Source organism: Panthera uncia, assembly GCF_023721935.1.
Source record: "Panthera uncia isolate 11264 chromosome E2 unlocalized genomic scaffold, Puncia_PCG_1.0 HiC_scaffold_19, whole genome shotgun sequence".
In the NCBI taxonomy this organism is placed as follows: Eukaryota; Metazoa; Chordata; class Mammalia; order Carnivora; family Felidae; genus Panthera; species Panthera uncia.
This window is the reverse complement of record NW_026057588.1, coordinates 4,322,155-4,339,719: the sequence shown is the minus strand read 5'-3', so window position 1 is coordinate 4,339,719 and position 17,565 is coordinate 4,322,155. Positions and strand designations below refer to the sequence as shown.

The window sequence follows — 17,565 nt, the reverse complement described above, 5'->3', positions numbered from 1 at the left end:
CTCCTCCCTCAGACCCAGGAGTCCAGACCCCAGGCTCCTCCTCCCTCAGACCAGGAGTCTAGACTCTCAGCCTCCTCCTTCCTCAGACCAGGAGTCCAGGCCCCCAGGCCCCTCCTCCCTCAGACCCAGGAGTCCAGACCCCCCAGCCCCTCCTCCCTCAGACCCTGGAATCCAGAACCCCGGCCCCTCCTCCCTCAGACCCAGGAGTCCAGACCCCCAGCCCCTCCTCCCTCAGACCCAGGAGTCCAGGCCCCCAGCCCCTCCTCCCTCAGACCCAGGAATCTAGGCCCCCAGCCCTTTATCCCTCAGACCCAGGAGTCCTGCCCCCAGCCCCTCCTCCCTCAGACCTAGGATCAGGCCCCCAGCCCCTCCTCCCTCAGACCTAGGATCAGGCCCCCAGGCCCTCCTCCCTCAGACCTAGGAGTCCTTCCCCCAGCCCCTCCTCCCTCAGACCCAGGAGTCCAGGCCCCAGCCCCTCCTCCCTTAGACCCAGGACTCCAGATCCCCGACCCCTCCTCCCTCAGACCCAGAAGTTCCAGCTCTCTTCTCCCTCAGCACCCCACCTCTTTTTGTTCAATTTGAGGCAAAATTCACAAAACATAAAATTAACCATCTTACAGTGAACCATTCAGTCGCGTTTGGTACATTCCCAAGGTTGTGCAACCCCCACTTCTATCTAGTTCCAGAACTTTTTCACCACCCCGGAAGAAAACTCTCCACGCATCAAGCGTAGGCCCTCGCCATCACCTCCTGTCCTCAGCCCCTGGCCACAACCAAATGGCTTTCTGTCCCTATGGATTTGTCAATTCTGGACATTTCCTATGTTTTTTGAGTTTTGTCCACGTTGTAGCACACGTCAACGCCGCATCCCTTTCTGTGGCCAAATAGTATTCCACTGACCCTGCGTCTTTGTGGACTTAAGAGTCTGAGACCCACCTTTTCTTGCTGGTACTGTTGTGTTTCCAGGACCCCAGCCGCTGGAACTTCAGGCTGTCGGCTTCCTCCAGAGCACAGATGAGACAGACAGAACATTCCTTGAGGCCAGAAGCCATCAACCCATGGAGAGTGCGCCCCTGGCCACAGTGGCTTTTCCGGCTGGAGGGCAGGCACACTGGGACCCGAAAAGGAGGATACAGGTACGATAATGAAGGTAACACAGGGTACGGTGGCCCCTGGAGGAGGGGGTGCTGACTAGAAATGGTGTCCAGAGTGTTCTGGCTGTGAAGGAAGGTCAGGAGATTCTCACAAGCTATACGTAGAAGGAGGCTGTGTGCAAGTTTTCAAGCTTCAGGAAGGCTTTCTCAGTAGAGTCCAGGTGGCCCCTGAGACCTAGCCCATGAGGGTCGAGTGCCTTTGTCTGCTGGGTTGTACAGTGTAGACCCACTAGGAGACATGAGCCAGGCCCCAAAGTTCTCCATTGCCATAAAGGGCCTGGACATTATCCTGAGGGTAATGGGGGGCCATGGAAGGTTCTTGAGCAGAGCAGATGGAGGAACGGACACTGTGCAGACAGGAAGGAGGTGTAATAATAAAAACCATTGACACACCTGAGTGCCAGGCACTGCCCCGTGACCCTGAGGGGGGAAAAATCTGGAATAATTCCAAGCTTCGCACTTCCAAGAGACAGCCTGGAGCGTTCAACTCGGCCAGACTTGAGTTCGAATCCCATCTCTGCCCCCTTAAGAGCTGACTGCCTGTATGAGCTTCCAATGTCTGCTGTCACAAAGCGCCACAAATTTAGGGGCTCAGGACAACACAAATTTGGTAGCTCACAGGTCTGGAGGTCAGAAGACATCAGTGCAGCTGGTTCCTCTGGAGGCTCCAGGGGAGAGTCCATTTTCCTGCCTTTTCCAGCCTCCATAGGCAGCTACACCCCTTGGCTTGTGGCCCCTTTCTCCATCTACAGAGCGCCTCGTTCCAACATCTGCTCTGTCATCACGTCCCCTTCTCCGACTCTGACGACCCCATGACTGCATTGGGCTCATCCACATAATCCAGGATAATCTCACCTCAAAGCCCTTCACTGAATCATGTGCGCAAAGTCCTTTTTGCGTGTAAGGTACCGTAGTCAGGTGTCCTGGAGATTAAGATGTAGACATGTTAAGGGCGCCTGGGTGGCTCAGTCGGTTGAGCGTCCGACTTCGGCTCAGGTCATGATCTCGCGGTCTGTGAGTTCAAGCCCCGCGTCGGGCTCTGTGCTGAGGGCTCAGAGCCTGGAGCCTGCTTATGATTCTGTGTCTGCCTCTCTCTGCCCCTCCCCTGCTCATGTTCTTTCTCTGTGTCTCAAAAATAAATAAAAATTTAAAGATGTAGACATTTTAGGGATCATTATTCTGTCTCCCACAGTGAGGAAGCTTTGGTTTCTTCAATCTGTAAAATAGAGGCCATAATATTGCTCTGGAGACAGACTTCCTGGTGGTAGTAAGAAAACCACAGCCCCAAGGGGCGCCTGGGTGGCTCAGTCGGTCAGGCGTCCGACTTCGGCTCAGGTCATGATCTCATGGTTCTTGGGTTCGAGCCCTGCGTCGGGCCGTGGGCTGACAGCGCAGAGCCTGGTTCCGATTCTGTGTCTCCCTCTCTCTCTGCCCCTTCCCCGCTCATGCTCACTCTCTCTCTCTTAAAAATAAATAAACATTAAAACATCAAACAAACAAACAAAAACGCAGGCCCAAAATGGAGTCACTTATGTAAAGGGCCGAAGTCAACAAACCAAGGCTCAATACCCAACCCAGGTGCAGGCTTAGCCTCCCTGCCCCCCACCCCCCCACCCCAGGTGGTAACATTTAACTAGTCAACCTGGAATTTCCTGGTTAGCCCTAGGAAATTTACTGATAGACTCTTTGATCCCCCTTAGGAGGACAACCTTGCCTAAAATGATGCATTCTTTGCTAATAATTTTTGTTTCCACTCCCTAGCTACCTTTAAAAACCTTTCCGTGGGGCGCCTGGGTGGCTCAGTCGGTTGAGCGGCCGACTTCGGCTCTGGTCACGATCTTGTGGTCCGTGAGTTCGAGCCCCGCGTCGGGCTCTGTGCTGACAGCTCGGAGCCTGGAGCCTGTTTCAGATTCTGTGTCTCCCTCTCTCTGACCCTCCCCCATTCATGCTCTGTCTCTCTCTGTCTCAAAAATAAATAAACGTTAAAAAAAAAAATTAAAAAAAAACAAAAAACCTTTCCTTTCCCGGAGCCGGAGCTCCCCTCTACTTGCTGGATGGGACGCTGCCCCATTCATCAGCCACCTGATAAAGCCAACCAGGTCTTTAAAACGTATTAGGTTAAATGTTTGTTTACCACTGAGTTTGTATCCCCGCCTCTGCTTCTTGCTGTCGACGTGACCTGGGCAAATGGCCTGTCTCTCCGCACCTTGGCCTCCTCATCTGTGAAATGGGGTGCCGACTTCAGAGTCCTGGGGGGCTGGATCTGCATGTCAGTCCGCTTAAGGTGCTCAGAACAGCATCTGACAGGTTTGTGTTTCTAAGAGGCAGCTGAGGTCAGCATTACCTTTATCTGAGAGTTTGTGTGCGGATCAGAGAGGAAAAAAGAGGCGTGGTCAGCCTTTGCTCTGGTTACTGCTGGGTGGGGGGCTGCTTCTCCTGGGGGTGTAGCATAGCTGCCCATGGCAGGAGGGGGATCAGAGTTCCTGGGGGGGGGGGGGTTGGTGGTTGCTGGTTTTGTGTGTGTGTGTGTGTGTGTGTGTGTGTGTGTGTGTGTGTGTGTTTGCCATTGAGCAAATATTGATCGAGGACCCACTGTGTGCCAGCCGCTTTTCCGGACACTAGAGAGACCGCAGTGCACAAGCAGAGAAAAACTGGAGGCATGAAACTAACAAGGTCCCACCCTGCCCCAGGCCCCAAGTGCCTCTCCTGCTGGTCCCCTCCTCTGGGGGGAGTGGTGGCTGTTCCAACCACTGACTCAGTATCTTCCTCCTGAATCCTTTGTTCACTCTCTCATTTACTCAGTGAACATTCCCCTGAAGTCCCTGGGCTCTCAGGAATGAATCCGATCCAGCCCCTACCCTCAAGGGGCTCCCTGTGTGCAGGTGACGTGCGCCCTAGTGGACGCTTTGCTGAAGGAGCACAGGGGAGGGAGGACCGAATGCTACCTGGTGTCCACTCTGCTGGTAACTCTCTGTCCCCACTCCGTGCCCCAGCCCTGCCTGTGCCTGATTCCCACTCGTCTCTCCAAGATGCTAACCTCCAGGTGACCCAAGGCAACACTTTTCCCCACTCTGGGCCCCAGTACCCACCTCTCTGCACCTCTCTGGACTGGCACAGAAGCCGGGCTTACTGGTGTCCCCATGGTGGCTGTGTGACATCTTCAGGACGTCTGCTGAGTGGACAGGAGTGGGGCACCTCAAGTCCGGTGGGCTACGTTCAACTTGCAAATAGGCCCCTCCCACTGTCCACTTGCAGGCTGGGGGTCCTGGACTATTCTGGATCCTTCCGGAAACGAGTGCTAGCCAGGCTTGGCTGAGGGGAAAAGGCTGCACGTGGCCTTCCTCTGGGTGAGAATGACATTGCACTTTCGAGTTTAGGAAACTGCTTCTAGTTGGTGCTGAGGATTGTTTTTTCCTAGACCGGGGAAGCTGCCAGAGCAAGAGACCTCATCTGTCAAAGCAAGGATCATAATGGTGCCCTGGTCACATGCTTGTGAGGGTTCAGGAGTGAGTCTGTGAGAGTCCCCTTCTGCCACAGTGCTGTCTACAATTAGGCGTTAATGTTGTCGGGTCCTCCAAATTGCGTTCAGTATTTCTTTTTTATTTTTTAATTTTTTTTTAATGTTTATTTATTTATTTATTTTTTAATTTTTTTTAACGTTTATTTATTTTTGAGACAGAGAGAGACAGAGCATGAACGGGGGAGGGTCAGAGAGAGGGAGACACAGAATCCGAAACAGGCTCCAGGCTCCGAGCTGTCAGCACAGAGCCCGACGCGGGGCTCGAACTCACGGACCACAAGATCGTGACCAGAGCCGAAGTCGGCCGCTCAACCGACTGAGCCACCCAGGCGCCCCAAATGTTTATTTATTTTTGAGAGAGACAGAGACAGAGCGTGAGCAGGGGAGGGGCAGAGAGAGAGGGAGACACAGAATCTGAAGCAGGCTTCAGGCTCCGAGCTGTCAGCACAGAGCCCGACATGGGGCTCGAACTCACAAACGATGAGATCATGACCTGAGCCGAGGTCGGACGCTTAACCGACTGAGCCACCCAGGCGCCCCACGTTCAGGATTTCTGAGAAGTTGGACTGCTTCACAGTTCACTGCTTCACATTCATAGATGCCTGGAGCTCAGAACATCTTGCTGTGTGATGGGTCCTTCGAGAAGCAAGTGTTGTGATGGTGCTGGCAATACAAGGGATTTACTGGGGACAATGCCAGCAAAAGATAAAGGGGGCAGGGAACAGAGCTGGGAAGTTGGTAGGCCCCCTGTGGAAGATGAGGGGGAAGGAAGGTGAGGGTAGAAAGAGCTTCAGGCCGTTCAGCTCTGAGAAATCTCAGCCAGCCACCAGGGGAGGGGAGGGGCAAGGATTTCTCCTCCCAGATCCCTAGAAACAGAAAGTAGGTTGGTGGTTACCAGGGGCTGGAGGGAGGGGCAAATGGGGAGTGATTGCTTAATCACTTCTTTTTGGGGTGATAAACATGTGAAACCGCATAGAGAAGACACGGTTGCAAGACAGTGTGTACTAAATGCCACTGAATTATACTCTTTACAACGATGGTTGAAGCGGTGAATGTCGTGGTATGTGAATTTTAGCTCAATTAAAAAAGAACAAGATCACATTAGAGGAGCCCGCATTGGGTGGGAGTGGCCAGGCCCTAGTACCCTCCTTCCCCCCATCCCAACCCCACCCCTGATGATTAGTCGGGGTTGGGGAATGCCAGAAGAGAACACGACCTGGATCCAAACAAACTAGTGACTTAGGGCAGCTGGGGGCTGTCCTCCCAAGGCACTCTTCACAGTTGACCAAGATCTTTCTTCTAGGGAGAGCCACCTCGGCTACCACACTTAACCGATGTCGCTGAGCAACAGACTGAAGGAGCTGGGGCCAGACCATAGGTCTGTCTGACTCTAAAATGTTGTTCTTTCCCACATGCCAGGCTCCCTCCTCAGATACCCATCCAAACTTCCACCTGCCCCGTCTGTTCATCTGTGCATACGTTCTTGCCTTTATGCATTTATCCAACTGGGTATTCACCCTCCCACCCACCCACCTGCCTATCTGTCCAAATATCATCTGTTTAGATATTCTTCCAGCTCTCCAAGCTCCATCCATCCATCCAGCTCTCCATTCATCCGGCTCTGTGTTCTTTTTTTTTCTTTTCAAAGTGTATTTATTTATGTTGAGGGGGGAGGGGGAGGGGCAGAGAGAGAGGGAGAGAGAACCCCAAGCAGGCTCCACACCATCACCACAGAGCCCGAGGTTCTGTGAGCCCAAGCTTCAAACCCATGAACTGTGAGATCATGACCTGAACCGCAACCAACAGTCAGGCGCTTAACCGACTGACCCACCCAGGCATAACCCCCCAACTATATGTTCTTTCATTCTTTGAGCCATTCTCTCAATTCCCTCTTCCCGTTTATTCTACAATCCATCCATCAGTTTAACCACCCACTTTCCCACTGATCCAATCCACTTAATCAGCTGTCTATAGTAGTTTTCTGTGGCTGCTGTAAAATATTCCCACAAACCTAGGATAATCCAGGATAAGGTCCTCCTTTCAAAACCCTTACCTTAACCCTATCTCTTACCATAAGAAGTAATACCCGCGTTCTGGGAACTGCAGATGTCTTTGGGGGCGTCACTGTTTTACCACATCATCGATTCAACCCCCTGCACCCACACACACCTCTCTCTCTCGGTCTCTCTCCCTCTCTCTCTCTCTCCCCATCCATCCACCCACCCATGCATCCATTCATCCAGAGGTTTTTATCTCTGTAGGAAACAAAGCTATAAGGAGATAGTTACAATCACTGACATGGTTGAGATCGGTGCTATTGAGCAAATATGCAGATCTGTTGAGTTGACTGTCACTTCTGCCCACCTCTTTGTTCCCACCGCCACCACCTCCACATTGGGAGAGGAAAGGAAGGTGGAAAAAGAATGACCAAAACATCCAAACATTTTTCTTTAGTTTACTTATTTATTTAATGTTTTAAATGTTTCCTTATTTAAAAAAAATTTTTTTAACGTTTATTATTTTTTTTTTAATTTTTTTTTCAACGTTTTTTATTTATTTTTGGGACAGAGAGAGACAGAGCATGAACGGGGGAGGGGCAGAGAGAGAGGGAGACACAGAATCGGAAACAGACTCCAGGCTCCGAGCCATCAGCCCAGAGCCCGACGCGGGGCTCGAACTCACGGACCGCGAGATCGTGACCTGGCTGAAGTCGGACACTTAACCGACTGCGCCACCCAGGCGCCCCTAACGTTTATTATTGAGAGACAGAGAGACACAGAGTGTGAGCAGGGGAGGGGTAGAGAGATGGGGAGACGTAGAATCTGAATTAGGCTCCAGGCTCTGAGCTGTCAGCACAGAGCCCAACACGGGGCTGGAACTCACAAACTGCAAGATCATGACCTGAGCTGAAGTCGGTCGCTTAACCAACTGAGCCACCCAGGCGCCCCAATGTTTACTTATTTTTGAGAGAAAGAGAGACGGAGAACAGAGACAGAGCATAAGTGGGGGAGGGGCAGAGAGAGTGGGAGACACAGAATCCAAAGCAGGCTCCAGGCTCTGAGCTGTCAGCGCAGAACCCAATACGGGGCTCAAACCCACAGACCGTGTGATCATGACCTGAGCCGAAGTTGGACGCTCAACTGCCTGAGCCACCCAGGTGCCCCTATTTATTTATTTTAAGGGTGGACAGAAGTAGAAAGAGAGGGAGAGGAGAATCCCAGCCAGGCTCCTTGCTGTCAGTGCAGAGCCCAACGTGAGGCTTGATCTCATGATCCGTGAGATCATGACCTGAGTTGGAATCAAGAGTTAGACACTCAACTGACTGAGCCACCCAGGTGCCCCACCCAAACATTCTTCATTCTCCTTAAATCTTCCATCCCACTCATTCCCAGTCCATGAACATGGTATATATCTCCCTGTTTTAGATTTTCTTTCAGGTCTCTAAATAAGGTTTTACAGGTTTTCTGGAAGAGGTTTTGCACATATTTTGTTAGATTTATTTCCCCTTGCTGGATATTTATAAATATTGTGAGTCATATTTACTTAAATTTTTATTTTAAAACTTTGTTAGTTGTACAGAAAATGGTTAACAAAGCAGATCCATCCAAATCAGCTATCCTGCTTGCAAGTTTGCCTTGGGCTGGTGTCTGGGGACTTGGTTGCTGAAATATTCTGAGTGGCTCACTGTGCCTGGATTGTGCAAACCATATGGTTAATGCTGAATTCCTGCTTTCTTTCTGGGAGTCTGGAATTTTGGTATGTGCTAGGCAGAAGGTGCCTACATGATCAGTCGTTAATAAAATCTTGGGTGCCGAGTCTCTGATGGGCTTCCTTGGGCAAAAACAGCATGCACATTGTGCTGCACTTTTGTTTGGGGAAAGAGTGAGTTCTGTATGATCCTCATGAGAGGAAGAGAGAATGAGGAAACCTGCATGTGATTTCCTCCAGTCTCAGCCTGTGACTTTTCCCCCTCATGATCCTACATTGTTGTAATAAAGTTTAGCCATGAATACAACTCTGTGCTGAGCTCCATGAGTCCTAGTGAATTTCCAAACTTTGGGTGGTCTTGGGCACCTCCAACCCACAGGTAAAAAAATGTACAGTTGATATTTGTATATTGGTTTTGTATCCAGCAACCTTTCTAGATTCCGTCATTAATTCTGACATTTTATCAGGAGCTTCTTTTGGAAGCTTTGGATCTTCTAGATACATAATCATATCTGTGATTAATGGCAGTTTTATTTCTTTCTCTTCAATTCTTACACTTTTTTTTTCTTTTACTTGCCTTACTCAGAACAGCACAGAATGCAGTGGTAAGGGGACATCCCTGTCTTGTTCTCGACTTCAAATAAAGAGCTTTCGATGTTTCACCATTAAACATGGATTTTCTCTAGATTTTTTTATTGTGGTTAAATATACATAACATAAATTTTGCCCTTTTACAATTTTAAGTGTGCAATTCAGGGGTATTAAGTACATTCACAGTGTTGTGCAACCATCACAACCATCTGTCTTCAGGACTTTTTCATCATCTCAAACAGAAACTTTATACCCATTAACCAGTAACTCCCCACTTCCCCTCCCTTAGCCCCTGGCAGCCAAAATTCTACTTCCTGTTTCTACAGCTTTGACTATTTCAGATACCTCATATTAGTGGAATGATATAATATTTGTTTGTGTGTGTGTGTCTGGCTTATTTCATTTAGGAAACTGTTTTCATGGTTCATCCGTGTTGTAAAGTGTGTCAGAATTTCCTTTCACATTTTGTTTATTCATTTATGAGTTGATAGATATTATCAAGTTGGTTCTAGATATTATCTAGTTAGTTCCACCTTTTGGCTATTATGGATAATGCTGTAATAAACATCCATGTACAAGTTTTTCTTGTTTCCTTCTTTTTTTTTTAAGTTTTTGCTTGTAAGTAATCGCTACACCCACATGGGGCTCGAACTCACAACCCCAAGATCAAGAGTTGCATGCTTCACTGACTGAGCCAGCCAGGCACCCTGAGTTCTAAGTATTATTTTTTTCTTTTTCTTTCTTTCTTTCTTTCTTTTTTTTTTTTTTTTCAGTAGGCTCCACGCCCAACGTGGAGCTTGAACTCGCGACCCAGAGATTAAGAGTCATATGCTGCACCAACTGAGCCAGACAGGCGTGCCAAATATTCTATATATATTCTAGGTTACAAACCTTTTATCAGATATATGATTTGGAAAAATGTTCTCCCATTCCATGGGTCCTCTTCTGAGGTACTCTCTCTCCTTCAGGGACAGGCTTCTTTCATTGTTTTTATTTGCTTAATCATTAAATCTGTATCGAATGCCAGTGATGTGCCAGGCAATGCCCTTGACGTTGAAAACTCAGCTGTGAACAAAACAAGGTTCCCTGCCCTCCTAGAGCTCATGTTCTAGTTGGGAAGAAAGACAACGAACAAATAAACCAAGAGATGTATAATGTCAGGCAGGGCTAGGTGCTAGGCAATGCTCATTTTGTAGGCGTGTGAGTTGTATAGTGGCTCAGGGCCTCACGTGGGTTGAGTGCTTCATTGTGACTGTCCTGAAACGCTTAGCAATGTTTGAACAAGGGGTCTGCGTTTTCATTTTGCTCTGGGACCCAAAAATTATTATATAGCTGGTCCTGGGGCTATAAAGCAATAGAGCAGAGTCAGGGAATGACTGGGGTAGTTGGGCTCTTCCAGCCAGAACCATTAGGGACGGTGACCTTGAGGAGGTGACATTTGAGCAAACACCTGAAGCAGGCGAGAGAGTGAGCCCTGCAGACAGTTGTGGGGGGTGGATCTCCTAGCAGACAGGACAGCAAGGAAAGGCCTTGCTTCCATCAAGGAGGCCAATGGGATTATAACAGAGTGAGCGATTCAGAGAATAGTTGATAATGAAGATGAGAGGAATAATGGGGGGCCATTGTGAGACTGTTGGATTTTAGCAGCGTCTGGGTGGCTCAGTCAGTTGAGCATCCAACTTCAGCTCCGGTCACGATCTCATGGTTTGTGGGTTCCAGCCCCGCATCGGGCTCTGTGCTGACAGCTCAGAGCCTGCAGCCTGCTTCGGATTCTGTGTCTCCCTCTTTCCCTCTCTCTCTGCCCCTCCCCTGCTCACGCTCTGTCTCCCTCTGTCTCTCAAAAATAAATAAATGTAAAAAAAAAAATTTTTTTTTAAATGTTGGATTTAAATCTAGGTGTGTATCAATATACTATAGTGGCATAAAGCATCGATAAGGATTTGTCATCTCACAGTTTCTGTGGGTCCAGAATCCAGGAGCAGCTCAGCTGGTTGGCTCTTCAGGTTGTAATCAAGACGTAGACAGGGCACCGTCTGGAGATAGGAGGATTGTTTCCAGGCTGGCTCCCTCACATGACCGTCAAACTGTTGGCAGGAAGCCTCAGTTCTTCCCTGGCTATTGACACAAGGCTTCAGTTCCTTGCCACATTGTCTTCTCCACAAGGTGGCCTTGATAACCTCTCTGGGTTCTCCCCAAGGAGCAATCTCAGAGATAGCGGGGATGGAAGCCAGAATGTCTGTGATGACCCAGCCTTGGACACACCATCATTTTTACACAATACCCTTTCCATTACACCAGCTCAGCCCTGTTCACTGTGGAAGCAGGAGCTCAAGGCTGTGAATCCCAGTGGGGGAGATTGGGTCCCCGAGGGTCACCTTGGAGGCTGACTGCCAAGGTGTGAATTCATTGCAGAATTTTGAGGAGGAGGAGGAGGATGATATTAGACAGATATAGATGTGTGTGTGCATACACATATACATATGTATATATGTTGATAGAGGTATTCATGAAGTAACATACAGTATATAATACTCATATTTATTCTATCATTTTATACATTTCGTTCTTACACGAGTAATACTTGACAACTGAGAGACAGCTTCCCCCCCATCATTTATGTTTCTCCAGCTTTATTGAAGTATGAGTAACAAACAAAAAGTGTATACAGTCAAGGTGTACAATATGATTATTTGACATGTGAACACATTGTGAGGTGATCCCTACAGTCAAGCTAATTAACACGTCTGTCACCTCACAGTTCCCCTTCGTGCGTGTGGTGAGAAGGCTAATGACCTATGACCTACTGCCTTCGCAAGCTTCAATTACACACTATGGTATTGTGAACTTGAGTCACCTATTTAGCTCATGTACACTTTCTCCACCCTCTCCGCCCCCCACTGCCTCCGGTGACCACCCTTGCACTCTCTGCTTCCAGGAGTCCGACTTTTTTTAGATTCCACATACATATGAGATCGTGCAGTGTTTGTTTTTCCGTGCCTGTGTTATCTTATTCAGGATAATGCCTTCCAGTGTCATCCGTACTAGGATTTCCTCCTTCCTCACAGCTGAATAATATTCCATTACATATATATGCCCTACGTTTTCTTTTGTCGTTGATCCCTTGACGGACACTTAGGTGGTTTCCACGTCTTGGCCGTGGTGAATAATGCTGCAGTAAACATGGGAGTGCAGATATCTCTTTGCAACAGTGACCATTGTCTTTGGATATATATCCAGAAACGGGATTGAGGGACAACGTGGTATTTCTATTTCTAATTTGTTTTTAATTTTTTAATGTTTATTCATTTTTTTTTGAGGAACAGAGAGACAGAGCGCAAGCAGGAGAGAGGCAGAGAGAGGGGAGACACAGAATGTGAAGCAGGCTCCAGGCTCTGAGCTGTCAGCACAGAGCCGGACGGACGCAGGCCTCCCAAACCACGAACTTCGAGATCATGACCTGAGCTGAAGTCGGACATTCAACCGACTGAGCCACCCAGGCGCCCCTCTATTTTTAATTTCTTAAGGAACCACCATATTCTTTTCGATAGTGGCTGCACCAACTTACATTCCCATCAACGGGCACAAGGGTTGCCTTTTCTCCACATTCTCACCCCAATCATTTATTTTATATATACATATAAATAGATATCCCTTGCCCCTCAAAATATGATCTTCCTGAATTTACTGCTTTTTCCTGTTTTTGTTTTTGTTTTTTAGAGAGAGAGATAGCATGCTAGCATGGGAGAGGGCAGAGGGAGAGAGAGAGAGAGGGAGGGAGAGACAGAATCCCAAGCAGGCTCTGCACTGTCAGCACGGAGCCCAATGCGGGGCTCGAACTCACCACTCTGAGATCATGACCTGAGCCAAAATCAAGAGTCAGATGTTTAACCAACTGAGCCACCCAGGTGCCCCTGCAAAGGTGTGTTCTAAAGCATGCTTCTCAAACATTCCAGAGCATTCCAGTCACTGGTCTGGGTGGTTCTGCTTTAGGAGTTCTGGGATGTGGCCTGAGATTCTTTTTTCTTTTTTTTTTTTTTTAATTTTTTTTAACGTTTATTTATTTTTGAGACAGAGAGAGACAGAGCACGAACGGGGGAGGGTCAGAGAGAGAGGGAGACACAGAATCTGAAACAGGCTCCAGGCTCTGAGCAGTCAGCACAAAGCCCGACGCGGGGCTCGAACTCACATACCGCGAGATCGTGACCTGAGCCAAAGTCGGACGCTCAACCGACTGAGCCACCCATGGCCTGAGATTCTTCATTCCCACCAAGCACCCACGTGGTCTTGCTTGATGACGCTGGTACATAGGCCACATTTTGGGCAGCGGGCATTTGGGCACCTTGACTAAATACTCAACCGGGCCTTCCGGAGGCTGAGACTTCGAATGTACGTTTTTACAATATTCCCCAGATGATTATTTCTCTCCCTCTCTCTGTCTCTCTCTGTCTCTTTCTCTGTTTCTGTCTCTCTTTCGGTAGTAAAATACACTTAACATCCAATTTACCATTTCCACCATTTTGAAGTGTGCAAGTCAATGGCTTTCTGTACACGCACAGTGTTCTGTAACCAGCACCATTCTCTGGATCCAGAACCTCTTCATCCAAAAAGGAAGACCCACCGCTATTATTAGTCCCTCCCCCATTCTCCCCCCCCCCCACCCCGCCCCCAGCCCCTGGAAGTCATCATGAATCTGCTTTCTGTGTCTATGGATTTACCTCTTCTGGATATTTCCTAGAAATGGAATTCTTCCATATGTGAATTTTTGTGTCTGGCTCCTTTTACCTAGTGTTTTCTTTTCTTTTTTTTTTTTTTTTCAAGTTTATTTATTTACTTTGAGAGAGAGAGAGAGAGCACGAGCAGGGGAGGGGCACAGAGAGAGGGAGAGAATCCCAAGCAGACAGCGCAGAGCCAGATGTGGGGCTCGAACTCAGACGCTTAACCAACTAAGCCACCCAGGCGCCCCCTAGCCTGTTTTCAGGGTCCATCTATGTAGTAGCATGTATCTGTGCTTCATTCATTCATTCTAAACATTGAGAACCAGCTGGATCCTATCTGGGCAATGTAGCCCAGAGGTTGAGAAATAAAGCCCTGGTGTCTGATGGCCAGTTAAATCCCCTCTATAAGCCTCAGTTTGCTCATCTGTAAAATGGGGGTAGTAACAGCCCCTCCCTGGCAGGGCTATTTACAAAGTTACCAGCATGTGCCAACAGCCCAGTAACTGTTGCTTATTCCACTGGCAGATATCCTGTAAGTGGTCCAATCTTCTACTGTTATAAACAGTAAGGCTTTTCGTATCTTTCTGCGTTTAATTTTTTTTAATTAAAAAAAAATTTTTTTAATGTTTTTATTTATTTTTGAGACAGAGAGAGACAGAGCAGGAGCAGGGGAGGAGCAGAGAGAGAGAGGGGGAGACACAGACTGGGAAGCAGACTCCAGGCTCTGAGCTGTCAGCACAGAGCCCGACGCGGGGCTCGAACTCACGCACCTTGAGATCGTGACCTGAGCCAAAGTCGGAAGCTTAACCGACTGAGCCACCCAGGCGCCTCTCTTTCTGCGTTTTAAACAACACCGAGGCGAAACAAACATATTTGTATATAAATATCGTAATGCTTGTCAGTTATTTCCTTAGACTAAAACCCTGGAATGGAATTGGCGAGTCAAAATTTTATTTGTATTATGAAATATTTTTCACACACAGAAGAAGAACAGATAGTGATAGAGTGCACTCATGGTTTCACCTCTGGGCTTTAAAAAAGAAAAAAAGTGCAAATATCAATGTCCCCTGTAGCTTTCCTGATTGCAGTCCAATGGCCCACCTGCAGGGGTCACCAATAGGGCTTTCCCCTCCTTTTCTCATGCCCGTGCACATTTATATACATTTAAAACACGTCTCCACACACAGTCCCTGTTTTATGGGTTTTAAAACTTCCTACATTCGACTCTACAGACTTCTGCAACTAGCAGAAGGGGTTGGGGTTGTCAGGCTGAGCTACAGAGCGCTCATTCCCTTCCACTGCTGCATGGCGTTCTCCTGAATGAAAATGCCACGATCCAGTTATCCATTCTTCATGGGATGGACATGTAAGCCGTTTCCAGTACCCCCTCCCCCCAGCGCAACTGTTGGGAGCTTATCTTTTCGTTCACATTTGCCAGCGTTTCTCTGGGGTGGACACCCGCGAAAAGAAGAGCTGTACTTCTAAGATTCAAACATACTGATAGATCTTTTCCGGAGAGCTGAGTTTTTAGAGTCCTTTCTGCGTGCCTGCTGTTTCTCTCCTCTGAAACTTGGGCCATCCTTAGGGGTAGGGGTGTGCCTGTGTTGGGGAGGGGGGGTGCCTCAGGGCTGGGGCATAAACAGAGAGGGCAGGCCACCTCCCCGACATCACATAGCGACGCGGAAACCGTCAGCGTCATCCTCACTGGCCGGTCATGCCTGCATTCATTCGTTCAGTACCTACTGAAGCACCTACTCCGTGCCAGGCATTGTTCTAAGCGCTCAAGATACACAGCAGTGAGCAAAAAGAACAAAGCCCGCCTGCTCCAAGTGCGGAGCTTGTTATTCTGGGCGTAATTACGATAAATTGCTAATTATGTATGCCTCCAGGATTGGAGCCAGGGGGGTGATCCCAACTGGGGGAGGGGGTTGCCTCATGGGAGACTTCTCCAAAGCCCCTACTTGTCAGGCTCCTCCTTTCCGACCCGTTCACCCCCACAGAGCTGTCGTGGGTGCTCACGGAACTAGACGGGGTATTCGGGGCTAGGAAGGTTGTCCCGCAGGGAGGGACAGAGAGACGCCCTTTGCAGCCCGGCCGGGCTGTCAATAAAGTTTTGTTGCCTCGGCAACCGCAGGCCGGGCGGGGTCGACGGAAGAACCCGCGCGCCCGCCCCAGCTTTCTTCCCGCTGTTCCCGAAGGGTTCGCGGGAGAAAGAATAGGCCAGGCTCGACTCTACCGTGATGGGCGGGCGCCTTCGCCTATTGAAGGACGAGCTATTCCAAGGCCAGCCAGTCACACGCGGGCTATGCACGGGCAGAGCCCGCCCCCTCCCCACTTGGACCTGAATAACCTGACCTAAACCCGAGTTTTGCCGGGAGCCACGACGCTTTCGGCCAATGGGGACGCCGACTCCGGGCCGTGGGCGGGGCCGGTCTCCATGGCAGCGGCGGAAGGACAGCTACGGGAGCCATTAGCTGCAGTTGGCGGCGCTTGGCAGCGGCGCGGGCGGAGCAGGGTTTCGTGGGGGCGCCGATGGTGGGGGCAGGCGGGGAGGGGCCGAGTTGGACTCCGCCAATGGGAGCGGCGCGAGCGCCACAGCCCCTCAGGAGTGGCGGTGGCTTCGGCCAATGGGAGCTCCCCCTGGCCGTGGCGGGGCGGACCCAGCGGGGCAGACGGGAGGCGCGGCGACCGTGTCTGACGAGAGCCGGAGCAGGCAGTGGGAGGTGGTGGCGGCGGCGGCGCGGGTGCCTCAGGAGGAGGAGGAGGAGGAGGAGAAGCGGGTGAGGGGTGGCGCGGGGCCCGACCTCTGAGCCCCCTCTCGGCCCCCACCCCGCGCCGCCTTGGCTCCCGGTCGCCCCCAGCCCCGACCGTCCCCCGCCCTGCCCGGCCCCTCCTCATGTCCAGGCGCCCACGTCTCCTGGCCCTTTGGCGGGCCCCCGGCTGCTCTCGGCGCCCAGCCCCTTCCCTGTGCTTGCTCACCCAGGCCCCTCCCTGCACTCCCGGGCCTAACCGGACCCCTGGGGTAGCCCGCGGGCTCTGCACTCCCCTCCCTGGATCTCACTGCGTGCCCAGGCCCCAGTCCCAGGACCACCACCGCGGACCTCAGCCCCTGCATCTGGACCCCTCACTGCCTACCCAGGTCCCTCCCTGGACCCAGGCTCGCTGCTCCCTGAATGCCTACCTGCCCCTTCTCTGCTTCTCCAAGCCCCGTTCTGGACCCTGCGGCCCCCCTTCACCTTCTCGGGACCTGCCCTCGACTCTAGGTCTCCACCCTGGCTTTCCTGGGGTCATCCCTGGATCCCCAGGCCTTCCCGCCGCCCCGTGTCTCCAGCAGGCACCCCCGGCCCTTCTTTGCCCCAGCTCCCCTCCGTGCAATCTGCATTTTGTCTTTACCCACATACCTCCCTGCAGCTTCCGCCCTGTCCCAGCGCCCTCTCGCAGCGCCCCCTCTTTATGTATCCCCAGCCTTCCTGTCTTTTCTAGACCCCCTTTCCCGCAGCTCTAGCTCCTGATCTCCCTTCAGCTCCCCCTTCCTTGCGGTCCCCCATGGACTCTCCCTGACACACTGTGGTGCGGATGCCCAGCAGGCCATCCGTAGGCCGGGTTAGGGGTCTCGTTTTCTTTCCTTTTGCTGATTCCCTTCTTTCTCCCCTTTTTATGGACCTGTTCTGCCTCTCCGTGTCATTCCTCTCCTCTCCCCCCTTCCCTGCTTTGTCCTTGGAGCCCCCCCTCCCCCGGAATCCTTGGAGAGGGAGCAGGTGCTGGGATCCTTCCTCCGCTCTCCCTCCCCTCACCCCCCTCCAGGCTGCCTGGGGCTTCACCGAGAGCTTCCTGATGATTCCCAAAGGCTGCTGGGGGAGTGGGGATGGGGGGGGGG

General features: G+C 50.6%; 1 protein-coding gene and 1 long non-coding RNA gene across 2 annotated transcripts in view; both read left to right on the top strand.

The window, feature by feature from the left end:
- The window catches only part of LOC125915596 (uncharacterized), a 15,662-nt gene extending 3,277 nt beyond the window's left edge, over positions 1 to 12,385 (top strand). Inside the window, exons 2-3 of the long non-coding RNA XR_007455707.1 lie at positions 967 to 1,136; positions 12,297 to 12,385. This is a non-coding gene — a long non-coding RNA (uncharacterized LOC125915596). The remainder of the gene's footprint in view (positions 1 to 966; positions 1,137 to 12,296) is intronic.
- Positions 12,386 to 16,339: 3,954 nt separating this feature from the next.
- The window catches only part of KMT5C (lysine methyltransferase 5C), a 7,839-nt gene continuing 6,613 nt past the window's right edge, over positions 16,340 to 17,565 (top strand). The window contains exon 1 of the mRNA XM_049621428.1: positions 16,340 to 16,468. The gene's annotated coding sequence lies outside the window, so the exon portion shown is untranslated. The remainder of the gene's footprint in view (positions 16,469 to 17,565) is intronic.